The sequence below is a fragment of the Callithrix jacchus genome, chromosome 17 (genome assembly GCF_049354715.1).
Source record: "Callithrix jacchus isolate 240 chromosome 17, calJac240_pri, whole genome shotgun sequence".
In the NCBI taxonomy this organism is placed as follows: Eukaryota; Metazoa; Chordata; class Mammalia; order Primates; family Cebidae; genus Callithrix; species Callithrix jacchus.
The window spans coordinates 61508255-61526365 of NC_133518.1; the positions used below are offsets into that span (position 1 = coordinate 61508255).

The 18111-nt window shown below is 39.5% G+C and overlaps 1 long non-coding RNA gene across 1 annotated transcript in view; it reads right to left on the reverse strand.

Annotated features, from left to right (window-relative positions):
* LOC118148803 (uncharacterized) overlaps positions 1-17655 on the reverse strand; it is a 47194-nt gene extending 29539 nt beyond the window's left edge. The window contains exons 1-2 of the long non-coding RNA XR_004735782.3: positions 17135-17655; positions 7180-7307 (exon numbers count right to left, since the gene is read on the reverse strand). This is a non-coding gene — a long non-coding RNA (uncharacterized LOC118148803). The remainder of the gene's footprint in view (positions 1-7179; positions 7308-17134) is intronic.
* Between the last annotated feature and the right edge of the window lie 456 nt (positions 17656-18111).

An 18111-nucleotide genomic window follows, 5' to 3' on the forward strand; every position in this document is an offset into this window, starting at 1 on the left:
ATTTCATATAGCCATCCTGATAATGAAAATTTATTTTGGCTGATCTTATCAGATTCATTAGATCATCACCATTTTTTACTTTGATGAAGAGTCTGTCTCAGAGTAAAGGCGTTATACTCTGTTGCTTCTTGTTGTTTGCTTGTGCTTATCTTTAGGATAGTCTTCAAACACTTTCTTTGTACAAATCTGCTTAATTCACTTATTCTTTTTGTATGGGTTAGTTTAGTTAAAACCAGACATAATAAGTTATAAATGCTCTGCAAGTGGTACAAATAAAAGCTGCAACACATCAGTCACAATACTCCGAAAGCACCAGTGAGGTTGCCATGGTCAACCCTTCACACACACACACACACACACACAAAGTAGAGCTCTCACTGTTGCCTTGAGATACCACAAAGACTGTATAACATGTAACCATCCAATATACACTAAAGGCACGAGTGTCAATATGTATTCATTATTAGTAAAGCTTAATCTTAGATGGAAAAAAGTGAGCTAACATTTTCTGCCCACCTCTTGGGGGAAGTGGAGGAGTCATTGCTCACACTGCCCTGGAAAGCATGCCCTCCATCTGGAGACCACCAATGGGGTCCCCCTGTTCTGCAGACTCAGCCAGTTCAAGTGATCTAACACTCTGGCTGGTTGCTCTTTGCTCTCTTCCGTCCCTTCAAGGTTATGCTACCTCTCCTTAGGCTTTCAGAAACCCCCAGATATTCTCAGGGAGCCCACACTACATAGCAGCTTCTACTTTTTTAGCCCTACAAGAGAAAATTCTGATTACTTTTCCTGGGCAATGGAAATGAGGAGTGAGGAGAGGGATTTGTCTGTGATTCACCTGTGAGTCATCTTGTCAAAGGACACCAGGTGTTTCTCATGGAAACAGAGCCCAAAGAGCAAGGTTGACCTCTGGGCAGGCATTCTACCACATGTGGAAGAAAGCAGCAGTCCTAGAATTATAGGTCTTGAAGCCCCAGGATACAGAATCAAGTGAAGGGTCCCATTTTGGGAAAGAATTGTTGATTTATTTATTGTGTTTTGGTTTTTGGTTTTTTTGATAGAGAGTCTTGCTCTGTTGTCCAAGCTAGAGTGTAGTGGGATGATCTCTGCTCACAGCAACCTCCCCCTCCTGGGTTCAAGCAATTCTCCTGCCTCAGCCTCCTGAGTAGCTGGGATTACAGGCACATGCTGCCATGCATGGCTAATTTTTTGTATTTTTAGTAGAGATGGGATTTCTCCACGTTGGCCAGGCTAGGTCTTAAACTCCTCACCTCAGGTGATCCACCCACCCTAGCTTCCCAAAGTGCTGGGATCACAGGTGTTAGCCACCATACCCAGCCATTATTGATTGTTCTTTTATTAAGTCCACAACCAGGTTTCTGGTTAGGTTGTAAACTACAGGAGGTTGTGCAATGCAGCAAGAACCTTCTCTTCAACTGTTTCCTTAGAAGTTTCTGAACTCTTTTCCACCTGACGTCTCCTTAATGCCTTCAGCTTCCTTATTCAATACTGATATTCCTTTTTGACCCAGCACTTTACTGATTCCCTGAGGTTATCTCATATCATTCTGCTTACCCTGAAAAACCACCACCTTTCTGATCTTTCCTAAGCTGGCTGTATGCTTGGACTCTTGGTAATATTTTAGATACTCCAGTTTGTCTTCAAAGTCTCCCAACTCTCCTATTCCCTGTCCTTGAGGATTTTTTTTTTGTAAAGTTTTCATAGGGAAGTATATCCTTTATTCTGGTTCCAAGTCTAGGTCTATTTGTCTTTATCTTTTCATGAGTATAGAGTATTTTGGATTGTATCATACATAGATTTTTTTTGTTTATATGTATCGCTCTTTTATGTCTTTTTTGTGCATACATCTTAAAGAGAATTCTGAAATAATATAGTTGGAAGAATAAAATGTAAAAAAAAATAACTCCTTTAGAGGTAGTACAAATTGGGTTATTTTTACAAATTAAAAAGGGGTAAGAGGAACAGAGATAATGTGCAATTTTGGCGTATTTCATCACATTATCACATGCAAAATGTTGTATAAATTCTAATCTATTTTTTCCTTAACCCCATTTAATGCAATTTCCATTTTAGTGCTAACAGTGAAATGGATATGAAATAACACTGAATGGGGATGCATATGTGTGCGTATGTGTGTATTCTATTTAGTTATAGAAAAACCTACCAATATATTCCATAATTGTTGCAATCCTTTCCCACGCTCACCAAAACTTTTCCTAATACTGAAATAAATGTCACCGACTGCATTCAAGTAAGAAGTTTCATGTAACACTTATTCCACACAGGTTGGTAGGATTTCCTACTTAGACACATGTATTTGTAATATTGATATTGGTAAACATTTTCTCTATATTCATCTTGTGAGCTGCTATTGAATTAAATTTGAAATTTCATAGGAATCTGCTTAATCCACTTGATTCATGTTGTAAACCTGCAAATGCAAGTTGCCAGATCTATCTATGCATTGTAAGTGTTATTAGTTCTACATTTTCATTCCGGAGTAATAACTTGAGCAATAATTAGTGTAGTCAGTTCCCCCACATTCATCAATGATACAGAGTCTCCCTCTGTAGCCCAGGCTGGAGTGCAGTGGTGCAGTCTCGGCTTACTGCAACCTCTGCCTCATAAGTTCAAGAGATTCTTGTACCTCAGCCTCCTGAGTAGCTGGGACTCCAGGTACCCACCACCAAGCCCTGCTAATTTTTGTATTTTTAGTAGAGACGGGGTTTCCCCCGTGTTGGCCAGGCTGGCCTTAAACTCCTGGCCTCAAGTGATCCACCCGCCTCAGCATCCCAAAGTGCTGGGATTACAGGTGTGAGCCACCATGCTTGGCTATCAATTTCTTTAAAAAAAAAAAAAGAATTAAAGGTTAAAAATATTATTTTTAGGTTACTTTAACCAAAGAAAATGCATGAAGAACAGAAATTGTACTTCCAAAGGCAAGAAATACTGTCTTACCTGAGCTTCTAGAATTATTTTCTCCTCCATTTATTCAATTTTTCATTCAAAAATTTTGGTTAAGTAAAATGACTACAAAACGCACTGAGCTTTCAAAGTTCCTTTTACCATTTAAAAAGAGCATACAGTGCAAGCTCTTGGTGCTGCACCAAGATCCCCTTTAGCTGCTCCTGCTGTACAGCTGCAGAGTGTTGTCCGCTAATGGCTCACAGCTACTGTCTCCTCAAGAGAACTGCCCTCGGCCAAACCTGATCCAGAAGGCTGGGCTGTGTCTCCCCACCCCCATTCCCTACAGGGACAGACCCCAGCCAAGGACTGACTGGCATTCAGGAGATCAAAAGCCAGCCCCCTTGCCTCAAGAGGATCTAACAGTGTCGCATAATTTGTGTTTCAGATCTTCCTCAGTGGGATCAGGCAGAAGGTAGTCTCCAGCTGAGACCACATCCTTGCTTAGCTCCTTCTCTTATCTTATACTGCTTCTGAATTTCCCTTTTTCTGGGAACACTGCCCCAATAAATCATTCAAAGAAGAATCCTCATCCTAGGCTCTGCTTCTAAGGAACTTGACTTAAGATAACTCCTAAACAAAACATTTTTCAAAAAGAACAATTATTGCCTGGGTCATCTGAGTTAAACCTCTGAAACTGATGCCATCATGCTCAGTATTTTATAGATCATATATATAAATTAATAGCTATAACATTTTAAAATAACTATAATATTGATATCTACAATATCATTTACTCTCTATAACAGTATTTAATATGTAAGACATCAGAGCATCCTAGTAAGCAATGACCTCTGAAGAAACCTCTTACCCTTATTTAAAAAAAAAAAAGCAAAATAGTTCACTGGTGTATTTCAAAGCAGGCAAGGTGGAAAGAAAGCATCAACTGAAGATATTCTGTTTGAGTAGCAATTAGGCTCTACAAGAGGAATTCTATCTCCAAAAGAGGATTCACAAATTCATCTCTGCAAAATTTTTAAGACAACAATAGTGGTTTCCTAGGCTTCTCTTCAGCCTGTCAGTAGCTTCTAGCTGTACCCAGCTGTACAGAACACTTAAAAGTGGTTAGGGTATCTGGCCAAGCCAGAGAAAACAGGATGATAATTAATCACCTCAAACCTAGACTGAATTCTCAATGTTGTTTTAATGGCTCAGTCCTCCTCTGAGCTATCAAGTCCTTTTACAGAATAAACATGTGTAGCCAACTCTCAATTTTTTCAGCTTTAATGGGAGGACTATTTATTCCACAAATATCTATTGAGTTTTTGCTAAGTGCATAGTACTTTGTTAGGTGCTGGGTAGAACTGAGAGGAGTAAATATGCTGTTTAGACACCAGAGATATGCACGAAACCAAAAAACTGTATTAGGTTTTGGAATATTATGCTGTGGAGGACCCAAAACTCATGTCAATCTTGAAGCCTGTCTGCCTTCTCAGTTTTCCTCACTCCTCCCTTCTCAGTTCTAGTTTCCAACATGCATTACTTTTTGGTTTTACTTTCCCTCAGAGGTATGTAACTGTCTGCACTCCTGCTCCTCCTTTTATTCTATGCTTCCCCTCCATGATATCCCACCCAAAGCCCTTCCATTTATGCTTCCTAGGGAGAGGGGAATACACAAGAATTAAACTGTTTGATTTGAAAAAGACATTATGGATTGTCTAGCCAAGGATGAAGAAGGTGCTATAGCCTCAATTCAATGAAAATCACCCAATTACAGAAAGCTGACTAGTTGTTTCAACATTCCTGAAGTTGGCAACTGTCGAAGAGATTCAGTTCATTGGCAGAATAAATGAGCCTAGTTAAGGATTCTTTATATTTATCTCACATTATGGAGTTTACAATTTTTTTAGACATACACATTCCATCTGATCTTTATGGCAATCTTGTGAGGTCAACCTGCCATATCAGAGGAAACTGAAGTTGCTTATTTTCTCATGTGAATAGGGAAAGGGATAGAGATTAATGTTCTCAATATGGGCCCATCATCAGAGTCATCTGGGCATTGTTATATGTAAATTTATGTTACGTATAACATAAATTACGGAGTTTACAAATTTATATTCGAGTGCAAAAGAAGTAGCACTTGAATATAAATTTTCTCAGCAAGGCAATTTACTTCTATAGAAGGGTGCATCTCACAGATGGAGCAATAGCAAATGCACACCTGGACAAAGGACAGGAAGAGTTTCTTATTCCTGATGCAGGTAGCCCCTACTGCTGTGTTGCTCCCCTACGGCTAGGGTTGGACTGCACAGTCTAAACTAATTCTGATTGTCCATTTTAAAGAGAGCAGGGGTATGAGCCAGAGTGGCAGGGTGGGTAGTTTGGTGGGAAGGACAGTTATAGAACAGGTCAGAGTAGGTGACCAGGGGAACAGATGTGAACTACTGAAGAGGCAAGGGGGTGCAGAAAACCAGGAAGTTAAACTTTAAAATGGAGAATTAAAGAATAAGAGAGCTGAACATACTGACATACTGATTCTTTGAAGAGAAACTTGGAGTTTACTATATCTAACAGCATCTTTATTTTGGGACAGTAGCTTATTTATTCATACAGTCTTATATGGTGCATCAATATTGTTATGTTTTATTCATTGATGATCAATGCCTAGATCTATTGGTATTACCTAGATCCATTGAATTAAGAGTTACAGAATGGTTATGTTCTAATTCTAATAGTCTCTCTAACATTACTCAAAAAGCTGAAGAAATTTTAAAACACACATATAACAAATGGTATGTATAGGAATAAGCAAACAAAAAAATTAGCACTTAATTCTTTTTTCAATTTAAAACTTTGCCAGTGTGATGGCTCACACCTGTAAACCCAGCACTCTGGGAGGCCAAGGCAGGCAGATCATGAGGTCAGGAGATTGAGACCATCCTAGCTAACACAGTGAAACCCTGACTCTACTAAAAATACAAAAAAAAAAAAAAAACCCAGGCATGGTGGCATGTGCCTGTAGTCCCAGCTACTTAGGAAGTTGAGGCAGGAGAAGCTCTTGAACCTGGGAGGCAAAGGTTGTGGTGAGCCAAGATCATGCCACTGCACTCCAGCCTGGGTGACAGAGTAAGACTGTCTAAAAAAAAAAAAAAAATTCATCTAGGACAGTGGTTGGCAAGCTTTATCACTGTAAAGGGCTAGCAAATATTTAGGCTTTTGGGGCCACACAGTCTCTGTTGCTACTCAACTTTTCCACTGTAGCATGAAAGTAGCCATAGACATGTAAATAAATGGGTGTGGTTTGTTGTGTTCTGAAAAAACTTTGTTTACAAAAACAGGCAGCAGACTAGACTTAATCTGAGGGCCACAGTTTGCCAACCCTTGATAAAAGCTAAACGTTTTTCATGTTTGGAGGCAACTTTTAATTTTCAACTTTTTGTGACAGGCTATTTCAACCATATACAAAAGTTGAAAGAATAACATATTGAATTCTTATTTATGTATCACCTATCTTCAACAGTTACTAATTTAGGGCCAATCTGGCTGGGCACAGTAGCTCATGCCTATAATCCCAGCACTTTGGGAGGTCAAGGCAGGTGGATCATTTGAGGTCAGGAGTTTGAGACCAGCCTGATCAACATGACGAAACCCCAACTCTATGAAAATAAAAAAAATTAGGTGGTGTGGTGGTAGGCACCTGTAATTTCAGCTACTAGGGAGGCTGAGGCAGGAGAATCACTTGAACCCAGGAGGCGGAGGTTGTAATGAGCCAAGATAGTGCCATTGCATTCCAGCCTGAGCCACAGAGCAAAACTCCCTTTCAAAAAATAATAATAATAATTTAGAGCCAATCTTATTTGATCTGTAGCCATCTTCCTGCCCACCTGTCTTCCTCACAATTATTTTTAAATGGATCCTTTTATATTATTCATATTCATTTCATCCATATTTTAGTATCTCTGAAAACATGCCCACAATGCAATTATCACACCTAATAAAATTGACATTTTAAAAAATTTGTGTGATTAAATCAACAGCCTAATAAGCTCCAGCTTCAGTTGAAAGCTATGTCTCTTAAGTATTTTGTACTTGATAGAACCTGGGAGGCAGAGGTTGCAGTGAGGAAAAAAAAAGGTGTTCGAATAACAGCTAGACATTTTCAGTATCTTAGCAGCCAGCTCCTTAAGAGTGCTTCACAGATGGCCAAGAAAACTTTTATTTTCCACCCAAAGGGTGGAGGTTGGTACTTACAGTTACAAAGAGTTCAGGATTCCCTTTAAGTTCTTCAGTCTTCCAAATTCACACTCCTAGAGATCACGGGCACATGGATTAATGTCTGAAATTCATCTGCAGAGTCAGCTCTTCTTGCCACGATGTATCTATGAAGGTAACACATCTGGGTGTGATTCAGGGGCCAAGCCAACAAGATTTTCTGTTGATAATCTTGATTATCATAAATCACTATGATTATCTGCCTTTTGAAACATAATAAAGACATCAATTGGAGTCTAGGGACAAATTATCCAAATCCTGCCTTTCCCACTTACTGTGTGAATAGTGGCAAGTTACCTAATCTCTCTGTACCTTGGATTCGTTGTCCCTAAAATGGGGATAATAATAGTACTCTCTTTGACTTAATCTGAGAACTAAATAGGTTTAATATATGTAAAATGCTTAAAACAGCATTTTGCTCTTATATTGCTAACCACTATTATATTTAGAGCCAGGAATGTCACCTGTGTGGTAACTTAAAATCAGTAACAGGAGGGCTAGGTACATACAGACCACAAATTGTGGCTTTCACAATGACCCAGTGTCCTTATTTTAAGCACTCTGAGATCAAGACTTAGAGTAGAAAATAGTTCTCCCTTTCACATTGTAAGAGTGATTACATGAATCTTGTCAGGTGGAGTGGGGAGGGTCAGAGTGTCCAGAAATTGTAGCTAAAAAAAATGGTTCGAACCACTACCACTCCTCTAATTAATTCCATAGTTTATGGGAGCTGAAAGCCCCCCTTATACCTCAACAATACTTTTGGCCATTTTATGTGACTGCTTCAGATTCTAGCCTCTTGCTTTTGAAATATAACCCCCATACCAAGTCATATTCACCTAGGCGAGAAGTGCAGCCTTTTCTTCCATTTACACTCACTCCTACAGAGATTCATGAACTTAATGGGCTTTACCAGCAATTTGAGGGAAAGAAGAAAAAGAGGTTTGACTTAAATCAGTGAAAACCACCTCTTGTGGTCATGTAGATGCAGCCATTCTTGAACCATCCTTTGACTCGGAGCTGTCCAATAGAACTCCCTATGATGATGGAAATGTTCTGCCCTGCTTAGTACAGTCGCCATCAACCACATGTGGCTTTGAGCACTTTAAACATGACCAGTGTGACTGAGAAATTAAAATTTAACTTTATTTAATTTTAACATACTTAAATGTATTAAACAGCTATTTGTGGCTCATGGCTACTTTATTTATAGCACAGCTTTAGTCCTTTCCCTGTAGCCTCACGGACTTTTTACTCCTTAGAGACCCAGCTCTCTCCATCTTTCTCACTCTTATCATCTTTACAGATGTTCCCTTATTTTATGCCTGGCAGTTTATCCTTCTACAAGCATGTCTTAGCACCTGATGATAGCCACGTCTTTGGGTCTCCACTTACCACGTGATTCTTAGGCATTACTTAATTTATTTGTGCCTCAAACTCATTGTCTCTTAACTGGGTATAATAGTTACTCTCAGTGAGTTATTCTGAGATTTAAATAAGTTAATACATGTAAAGGGGAATACTATCCCAATGAGCTTAGCACAGGTCATGCCAAAGAAAGACATTTTTGTACCTAGAAGAAATTCTAATGAAAGATGTTAAATAAAACTTTCATCTTGTTTATAATAATTTTAGGCTGCACTGTCCAATGCAGTAGCCACTGGCCACATGTAGTTATTTACATTTAAATTTTAATTATTTAAAGTTTGTTCCTCAGTAGCACTAGTCTCATTTCAAGTGCTCAATAGCCACATGTATCTAGTGACAATTACATTGCACATGGTAGTCACAGGAAAGTTTTACTGGGAAGTGGCAGAATATTACTACTATATTTTTGAACTCAAGTACAAAGGATTGCCACAGTAGGCCAAAAAAACAATTAAATTAGGCAATACCAATCAACAGCAGGTTTGGCCCCTTATCAATCTCACTATCTCATTTTGTATTCTGTATCCTCACGTTTCATTTTTCCCTTTTACTGCTTCCTCTCCCATCTTGACAGTACTAATGAAATGTATTAATAAATACTAATAAAACCTTATAGACCTCATTTTAAATGATATAAAGAATATTTTTCTATTTTCTTCTAAGGCTTCTTAGCAAAGGAGATTATGCCTTTCTTTTTATTAATACCAAATTATGTCTGGCAAAACAACAGGCATAATCCTATTCACTTGCTGCAGCCACAGAACAGCTAGGAACAAAACAAAACTTAATGAAGATATTTAAATGAGTCCTATTTGCTCATAGGTTGATAGAACTTGATATAAGTTAGTGAAGGGAAGATAGTTCAGATCCATTGTGTGTGTGTTCACCTCCTTGTATATTTTTTGTCATTAACTGTAGTCAACAGGAACTCATCTGGGTAGTTAACAAAAGTTTTCCTTTGAGATTCTTTTGGGCATTTGCTCCAAAGAAAAATGTTATTATGCCAGAATGCTCTTTTTTTTTTTGAGACAATCTTGCTCTGTTGCCCAGGCTGGAGTATAATGGCATGATCTCGGCTCACTGCAACCTCCACCTCCTGAGTTCAAGTGAGTCCCCTGCCTCAGCCTCCCAAGTAGTGGCGACTATAAGTGACTGTGACCACACCTGGCTAATTTTTGTATTTTTAGTAGAGATGAGGTTTCACTCTGTTGACTAGGTCAGTCTCAAACTTCTGACCTCAAGTGATCCACCCACCACAGCCTCCCAAAGTGCTGGGATTACAGGTGTGAGCCACCATGCCTGGCCCAGAACACTCTTGTTTCAATCTTAGTAAGAGTACAAATAAAGTGTTCTTGGTAGAGAAAAAATTAAAATGGTCCTTAATCCTGAAAAGTGTTTAGTTAGTGCTCTATTTTCAATAGAGGAAAATAAAAACCAGTAAGTACAGTATTTTTAAATACTATTAAAACAAAGATAATAGAGATTTACCTGGCAGGGAGCGGTGGCTCATGCCTGTAATCTCAGGACTTTGGGAGTCCGAGGCAGGCAGATCACCCGAGGTCAGGAGTTCGAGACCAGCCTGACCAATATGGAGAAATCTTGCCTCTACTAAAAATATAAAATTAGCCAGGCGTTGTGGTGCATGCCTGCAATCCCAACTACTCAGGAGGCTGAAGCAAAAGAATCTCTTGAATCAGGGAGGTGGAGGTTGCAGTGAGCCAAGATCATGCTGTTGCACTCCAGCCTGGGCAACAAGAGTGAAACTCCATCTCAAAAAAAAAAAAAAAAAAAAAAAAAAAAATTTACTCAACACATTTTCAAAATACATAACTTTTACTTCAAATAGGTTCTCTCTTCTGGGTTCTCTCTTCAGGTTGGAGGATATTATATGTCTGTTTCCCCAGAGAAGAGACTTTAAGAAATTTCCTAACATTAGTTTCATGGAAGAATGCCTCTGAGAACACTTGTGGGGATGTCAAAAAAAAAAGCAGAGTTGGGCAGAGAGAGACATTCGGTTGCAACGAATTATAGCAGAGTTCTCAGCTAATACTACAGGGAGCTCTGGAGTTAGGATAGCTCTTCAAAGCTGTCCTAAATGAAAACATAGAAGCCTAGACCTGAACTCCCACATTGGACAGCCATGCCATAAGGGCTGTCCTTTGGCTAATGGCAATTGATACAAAAGAATGTGAGTTGCCAGGGCTCCCAGCAGCTGGAGAATGAGTGCCTTCTGAATGAGTGATCTGGGCAGCATACACAATACAGAGGAAAGCCATCTCATTTCCTCCTCTAGAGGTAGTATTCATTTTATTCAGATGTGTGGTCTAATTTCCACAACCCAGGCAAGACAATTCTGAGGGTCCATAGTGAACCACCTGTTTTAGAAGGGGTTCCTAGAAATAGACCCTGAGATGATGATTTGTATGAAAGCAATTTATTGGGAAAAGTCCCAAAACAAACCAACCGGGGAAGTGAGATCAGGAAAGGAAGAAGGTCAAGCAAGCATATCAAGCAAAGTCCTACAGCAGGTAACATAGGCTCAGTTCTACCGGAGACCTTTGGAGAGGGTATGTGTACTTCCTCAGAGTTGTCCCCACCAGGAAGCAAGGTATCTTGCCCATTTATTGCCCCCTACCCCACTCTGCATTTATCAGCCATTGGTTAGGGACCGCCTCTGAGAAAACAAGTTTCCAGGCACTTTCAGCTCTCCAAGTGTAGACAAATTAGATTCCAACCGCTTGGGGGCAACCCTTCAGCAAAGACACAGATGTCACCTCTCCTGGAAGTGAAAGCACATAGGAACCCATGTGCCTTAAATGGTAAAGGGACTGGGGAGGCTATGGGTGGAGAATTGAAAACATGGAGTAGGGGTTCATTAATTTTTAATAAACCCATATGTCTTATTACCCTGGTGGGCACTGAGGCCAGTTATTCCAGTTCCCTGTCCTGTCTATGCTCAACTTGAGAAGAAAGAAAGCAAATGTACTAATCTCTCCACCCTTTTTTTTAGCATGATAACACATTCTCCTGTATATTAATGCATACCAAATAACATACAGTCATGTATGCTTTGCCCGAGGACAAGCAATAATTGTTAGGTCAGGGCAATCCTAATTTAGATTAACAAAATATAATATCATCATAACCAGAACTAATTGTGGATTCACTCAACATTTTTCAAAATACATACACTTCAAGTAGCTTTTTGAAATACAGCACTTTTTAAATCCATGCATCAAGTTGTTATTAGAAAATATATCTGAGAACGATCCAAGATGGCCGATCGCTAACATCCCGGGATTGCAGCTCTCAGGGAAGGCACGGAGAACTAGAGGACGCCACACTTTCAGACAAATTCTGGTCGCTCACAGAGCAGAAGATCCCCAGTGGAGGAAACATACGGGTGGCCAGCATGACTTTCATGGCCGGCGCAGAGGTTCCGCTGGCACCTCAGCGGCAGCTCTCGGAGCAGAGTAAACAGGTTCGGAGGACCCGCATGGGCCCCCAGGACAACACCAGAGCCCGGTGCATCGGCTGTGATGGCACCTCGGCGTGGCAGCGCTCTGCTCAGAGTAAACGGGACCGGTTCCCCTTCTGACCGAGGTTTGGAGCCCCGGGAAGGCAGAGTCGCCTACTACGGACACAAGAAGGAAGCCAGACAGGAGAATCCTGGGCAGAAAAGCACCATCAGTTTTAATGCCGCTGCTCTGGCCCTGGGAACTAACAACCTGGACATCCACTCAAGAGAGCTAATCTGAAAGTTGGTAATTTCAAAGACGACAGGAGGATAAATTTACAATGATGGGAAGAAACCAGCATAAAAAAGCTGAGAATACTCAAAGTCAGAACGCCTCTCCCTCTAAAGATGATCACAGTTCCGCATCAACAATGGAACAAGGCTTGATGGAGAACGAGCACATCCTGATGACAGAATCACTCTTCAAGGAATGGATAATAACAAACTTCGGTGAGTTAAAAGACCATGTTGTAGCCCAACGTAAAGAAACTAGGAACTTTGAAAAAAGGTTTGATGAAATCCTACTGAGAATAGACAACTTAGAGAGGAGTATGAGTGAATTAATGGAACTGAAGAATACAATACAGGAACTCCAAGAAGTATGCACAGGCTTAAACACTCAAATTGTTCAAGCAGAAGAAGGGATGTCAGAGGTCAAAGTCCAACTTAATGAAATAAAACATGAAGAAAAGATTAGAGAAAAAAGGATAAAAAGGAATGAGCAAAGTCTCCAAGAAATGTGGGACTATGTGAAAAGACCAAATATACGTTTGATAGGTGTACCTGAATGCGACGGAGAGAATGAATCCAAGCTGGAAAATACCCTTCAGGATATTATTCAGGAAAATTTTCCTAAACTAGCAAAGCAGGTCAACATTCAACCCCAGGTAATACAGAGAATACCACAAAGATATTCCTCAACAAGAGTAACCCCAAGGCACATAATCGTTAGATTCACCAGGGTTGAAATGGAGGAGAAAATACTAAGGGCAGCCAGAGAGAAAGGTCAGGTTACCCACAAAGGCAAGCCTATCAGACTTACAGCAGATCTCTCAGCAGAAACTCTACAAGCCAGAAGAGAGTGGGGGCTAATATTCAACATCCTCAAAGAACAGAACCTTCAGCCCAGAATTTCATATCCAGCCAAACTAAGCTTCACAACTGAAGGAAAAATAAAATCTTTTATGAACAAGCAAGTACTCAGAGATTTTATTACCACCAGGCCTGCTTTACAAGAGCTTCTGAAAGAAGCATTACACACAGAAAGAAACAACCAGTATTAGCCTTTCTAAAAATATACCAAAAAGTAAAGAGCACCAAAATAAAGAAGAATTTACACCAACGAATGGATAAAACAGCCAGTCAACATCAAATGGCAGTAACCCTAAATTTAAATTGACTAAATCCCCCAATCAAAAGACACAGCCAAAACCCAATGGCATGTTACACCCAGAGCTGTTTCACATGCAAGCATACACAAAGACTCAAAACAAAGGGATGGAGAAAGATTTACCAACCAAATGGAGAGCAAAAATAAATAATAAATAAATAAAAAGCAGGAGTTACAATTCTGTTATAGGATAAAATAGATTTTAAAGCAACAAAGATACAGTGGTAAAAGGATCAATGCAACAACAAGAGCTAATGATCCTAACACCCAGATACGAGACTTAGATTCAATGAGACAGAAAATTAATAAGGATATCAAGGACTCGAACTCAGATCTGGAACAAGTAAACTTAATAAATATTTATAGAGCTCTCCACTTCAAATACACAAAATATACATTCTTGTCAATACCACATCACACCTACCCATAAGCTTAAATGAAACATTGATTGGCCATCATTAATACCCAATTTTTTTCAAAATAAAGCAATATTTCTATTTACTCTCCCTCTTTCTCTTCCTCTTTCTTCCTCTCCTTTACTTATTTTTTTTTCTTTCCTTCTCTCAAAAAAAAAGAAATCAACTTGTAAACCTCTAGATCCAGGTTGGCAATGTCTCTCTCATTGCTTGATTTCCTTCCTTCCCTTCCCTCCCTCCCTCCCTCCCTCCCTCCCCGCTTCCTCCCTTCCTTCCTTCCTTCCTTCCTTCCTTCCTTCCTTCCTTCCTTCCTGCCTTCCTTCATGCCTTCCTTCCTCCCTACCATTCTTTTTCCCTCCCTTCCTGCCTTCCTCCCCCACCCAAAAAAAAAAAAGAAAATATATCCTTAATTACATGTGCCTATTTGCATAATACTAGGAAAGTTTTCTTTTAGTGTATCCTGGAAGGGTGTATTAGTGATCTCCTCAATACAATAACTTTCTGAATTGCTTTTGAAAGTTATTTGAAAGAATGTTTAACAATGTTCTTCAATACAAGTATTTGTGAGGTCATACCCCCACTAAAAATTACAATATCTGTGTTAAATTTCTTTACTTCCTTTAAAAATTAGTTATTTCATCAGATGACTTCCATCAGTATTGAGGACTCATATTAAGGAGGGTCATTTCAGGCTAATATCTCATTTCCAAGTAGTACTTCACTGTTCAAAATTTAAAACTCAAAAGAGAGTCCCATAATAAGACAAAGATTGTAAGGACTTAGTTACTTGGCAACTTCCTCCTTAATGGAGAACAATTTCGGGGAACAACACTTGCTTTACAATGACAAACAAAATGAAACGAAGTCAACATTAACCACACTGAAGTGATGGTGCTTATTTGCAGGTGGGAAAGAAAAGCTGTGAGGTAGGTGCACAAGCTTTATTAGATTCCTATAAATAGACTTTCTTTTGCCACCTTAGTTGAGCCTCTTATCATTTCATCGATCCACTTTATAATCTAATACCAAATGCATTTCTATACAAAGGCTAAGAAAAGGGGTTTATTCTCTTTCACTATATGACCATTTTGAAGAAATGACTTAGGTATGCTATGAATCAGTGACTCTGATTCTATACCAAAATTTTTACAATCTGTGTTGTAACGTATAAGGATTACCTGTAATTTCAGGATAATCAGATTTTTTTGTTCAATTGCCTTATTTCTATTGTTGTAATATTGGCTTTATCTCTAAATATATTATGATTCCGTTTATAAATGACTATGAAGCTCACATAAACCTCTAGTAATTGCTGGGCACAGTGGCTCACACTTGTAATCTCAGCACTTTGGGAAACCAAGGTGGGCAGATCACCTGAGGTCAGGAGTTCGAGACCAGCTTAGCCAACATGTTGAAACCCTGTCTCAATTAAAAATACAAAAATTAGCTGAGCATGGTGGCGTACACCTGTAATCCCAGCTACCCAGAAGGTTGATGCAGGAAAATCGCTGGAACCCAGGAGACAGAGGCTGCAGTGAGCCAAGATTGTGCCACTGCATTCCAGCCTGGGTGACAGAGCAAGCCTTTGTCACAAAGAAAACAAAAAACAAACAAAAAAACCTCAAGTAACTAAAAAATTGCTCCAGCAATTTGGTCCCTTTATAATTCAAATTTCTTATCTGCAAAAAGGAGAGACACAATGTCCTATCGCCTGTGTTGTATCTGATTTTGATTGGGAATTTGAGCTTTGTTTCCTACTTTGGTGAAGACACATCGATATCAGACTAAGGATTTTAAGGTAAAGAACAGGAAACAGGTATTGATTTCCTTTATCCACCCCAGTCCCTTTGTATCTCTTTGTATTATTCTATGATGGATTAGGTGGACAAGCCAGCAAATGTTTCACGTTTGCTACTGATTTGATGGGCTTTGGAAAAAAAGAATTTGAGGCATATACTAGTAAGGAGAAAAGTCCTTAAAATCAGGTCTGGGTCAGTGTGATAAGTTGCAAGCCACTGCATCAGAAGACCCCAGACCACCTAATACCTTATTTACGTCTCTTAGCTCTCTCTTACTAAGCATGCGTGCACACACACACACACACACACACACACACAAATATCTTACTGAAATAAATACTGATACTTTTATTAATCTAAGATTTCTTTTGGTCACTTCTGTATTTCCTTTCTCTGGTCTGAATACGGTCATTGAAATATGCTTTCTCCTTCTTATCTGTAATCTTCTAAGGCGTTATTACTCCGGGTGTAGTACATGGAGACAGAGTATACAAACCATAAAGGATAAAATGCAGATCCTGAACCCACTGAATCAGAGTCTAAGGGAGGGAGTCCAGGAGTCTGCATTTCAACAGAAGAGTCTTGTGCAAATTTAAGTTTTAAAGTCATTGCTATAGGTTGTTATATAAAATTTACATGCTAAATTAAATAAACTAAGGTACAGTCCTTCCAAGAGCTATTTGACACCCATTAAAAAAAAAAAAGAGGCTAGGTATGGTGGCTCACACCTGTAATCCCAGCACTTTGGGAGGCCAAGTGGGGAGGATCACCTGAGGTCAGGAGTTTGAGACCAGCCTGGCCAACATGGTGAAACCTGACTCTACTAAAAATACAAAAATTAGTCCGGTGTGGTGGCTGACACCTGTAATCCCAGATACTCAGGAGGCTGAGGCAGGAGAGTTGCTTGAACCCGGGAGGCAGAGGTTACAGTGAGCTGAAATCATGCCATTGAGTACCAGCCTTGGCAAGAGAACAAGACTCTATCCCCAACCCCTCACTAAAAAGGAAAAGGAAAAACACAAGATTAAGCCATGGAGGTCCCTCAGCTTCCCTGGCTTCAGAACCCCCCAGCCTGTCCTCCCCACTCCTTTAAGGGCTTTGGTTACAACATAATTAACCAATCACGGTCTGATTGTTTCTGACTTCTCAGTCTATCCCACCACATTTTTTTATTTCCTCCTGATATTCTTTCTCATTACTTTTAGAAGAGTTAAGTCCAACAAAATGAAATACTAAAGACAAAGTAATTTCAGTAGAAATGTAACAATAGAGTGGACTGCTCTCAACCAGATATCATGGGGGCGACTGTATAGCAGGCAGCCTATCTTTGCTGTCCTCCATTCCCACCTCCCTCTTCAGGAGGTGTCTCATCCTTCTTCAGTACCTGTTCCTCTCCTTCCAGCCATCTAGTCACCCAAAGGATGTCCCCAGAATGTGAGGTCACCGAAAGTTCTTTCTGGAGCATCTCAGGAACCACACCTTTTGTTTTTTTTCTTTCTTCCCATATAAACTTTTCCTTTCTGCCTTTTGGGTGAACAAAACAAATAACAAATGACAACAACAACAAAAAAGCAAGTAATAAATCATCAAGAAAATCTTCTGTGTTGGTATTTCTCATCTATATAGTTTTTCTTTTCTTTCCTTTCCTTTTTTTTCTTTGTTTGTTTGTAAAGACTGAGTCTCATTATATTGTCCAGGCTGGTCTTGAACTCCTGGCCTCAAGTGATCCTTTCACCTCAGTATCCCAAAGTGCTGGGATTACAGGTGTGAGCCACTGCACCCAGAAGCTTTTTGTTTTAAATCTTTTTTGAGGAATAGTTTATATACAGTAAAATTAACCCATCTTAAGTGCACAGTGCAAAGGGTTTTGACAATATACATCTATGCAAATACCTCTGCAGTCAAGACATATAACATTTCTCATTACCCTCTTGGGTAAGTTCCCTCTTGGTTCGTTGCAGTGAAACTCACCCCACACCTGACCTCCCAGCCCCAAACAACCATTGATCTGCTTATGGTCATTATAGGTAAATTTTGCCAGCTCTAGAATTTCACATAAATGAAATCATATCGTGGGTACTTTTTGTGTCCAGCTTCCCCCACCCCTCAATATAAGGCTTTTGAAGTTCATTCATAATGTTGCATGTATGGATATATCACAGTTTGGCCAATCATTCTCCTGCAGATGGACATTTAGGTTGTGTACAGTTTGCAACTATTATAAACAGAGCTGTCATTGCCATTGTGTACAATTTTTCTTTGGAATATATTGTCATTTCTCTTTGGCAAAAACTTTTGAGTAGAATTACTGGGCCATATGGTAAGACTATGTTTAATTTTATAAAACAAGTAACAATTATC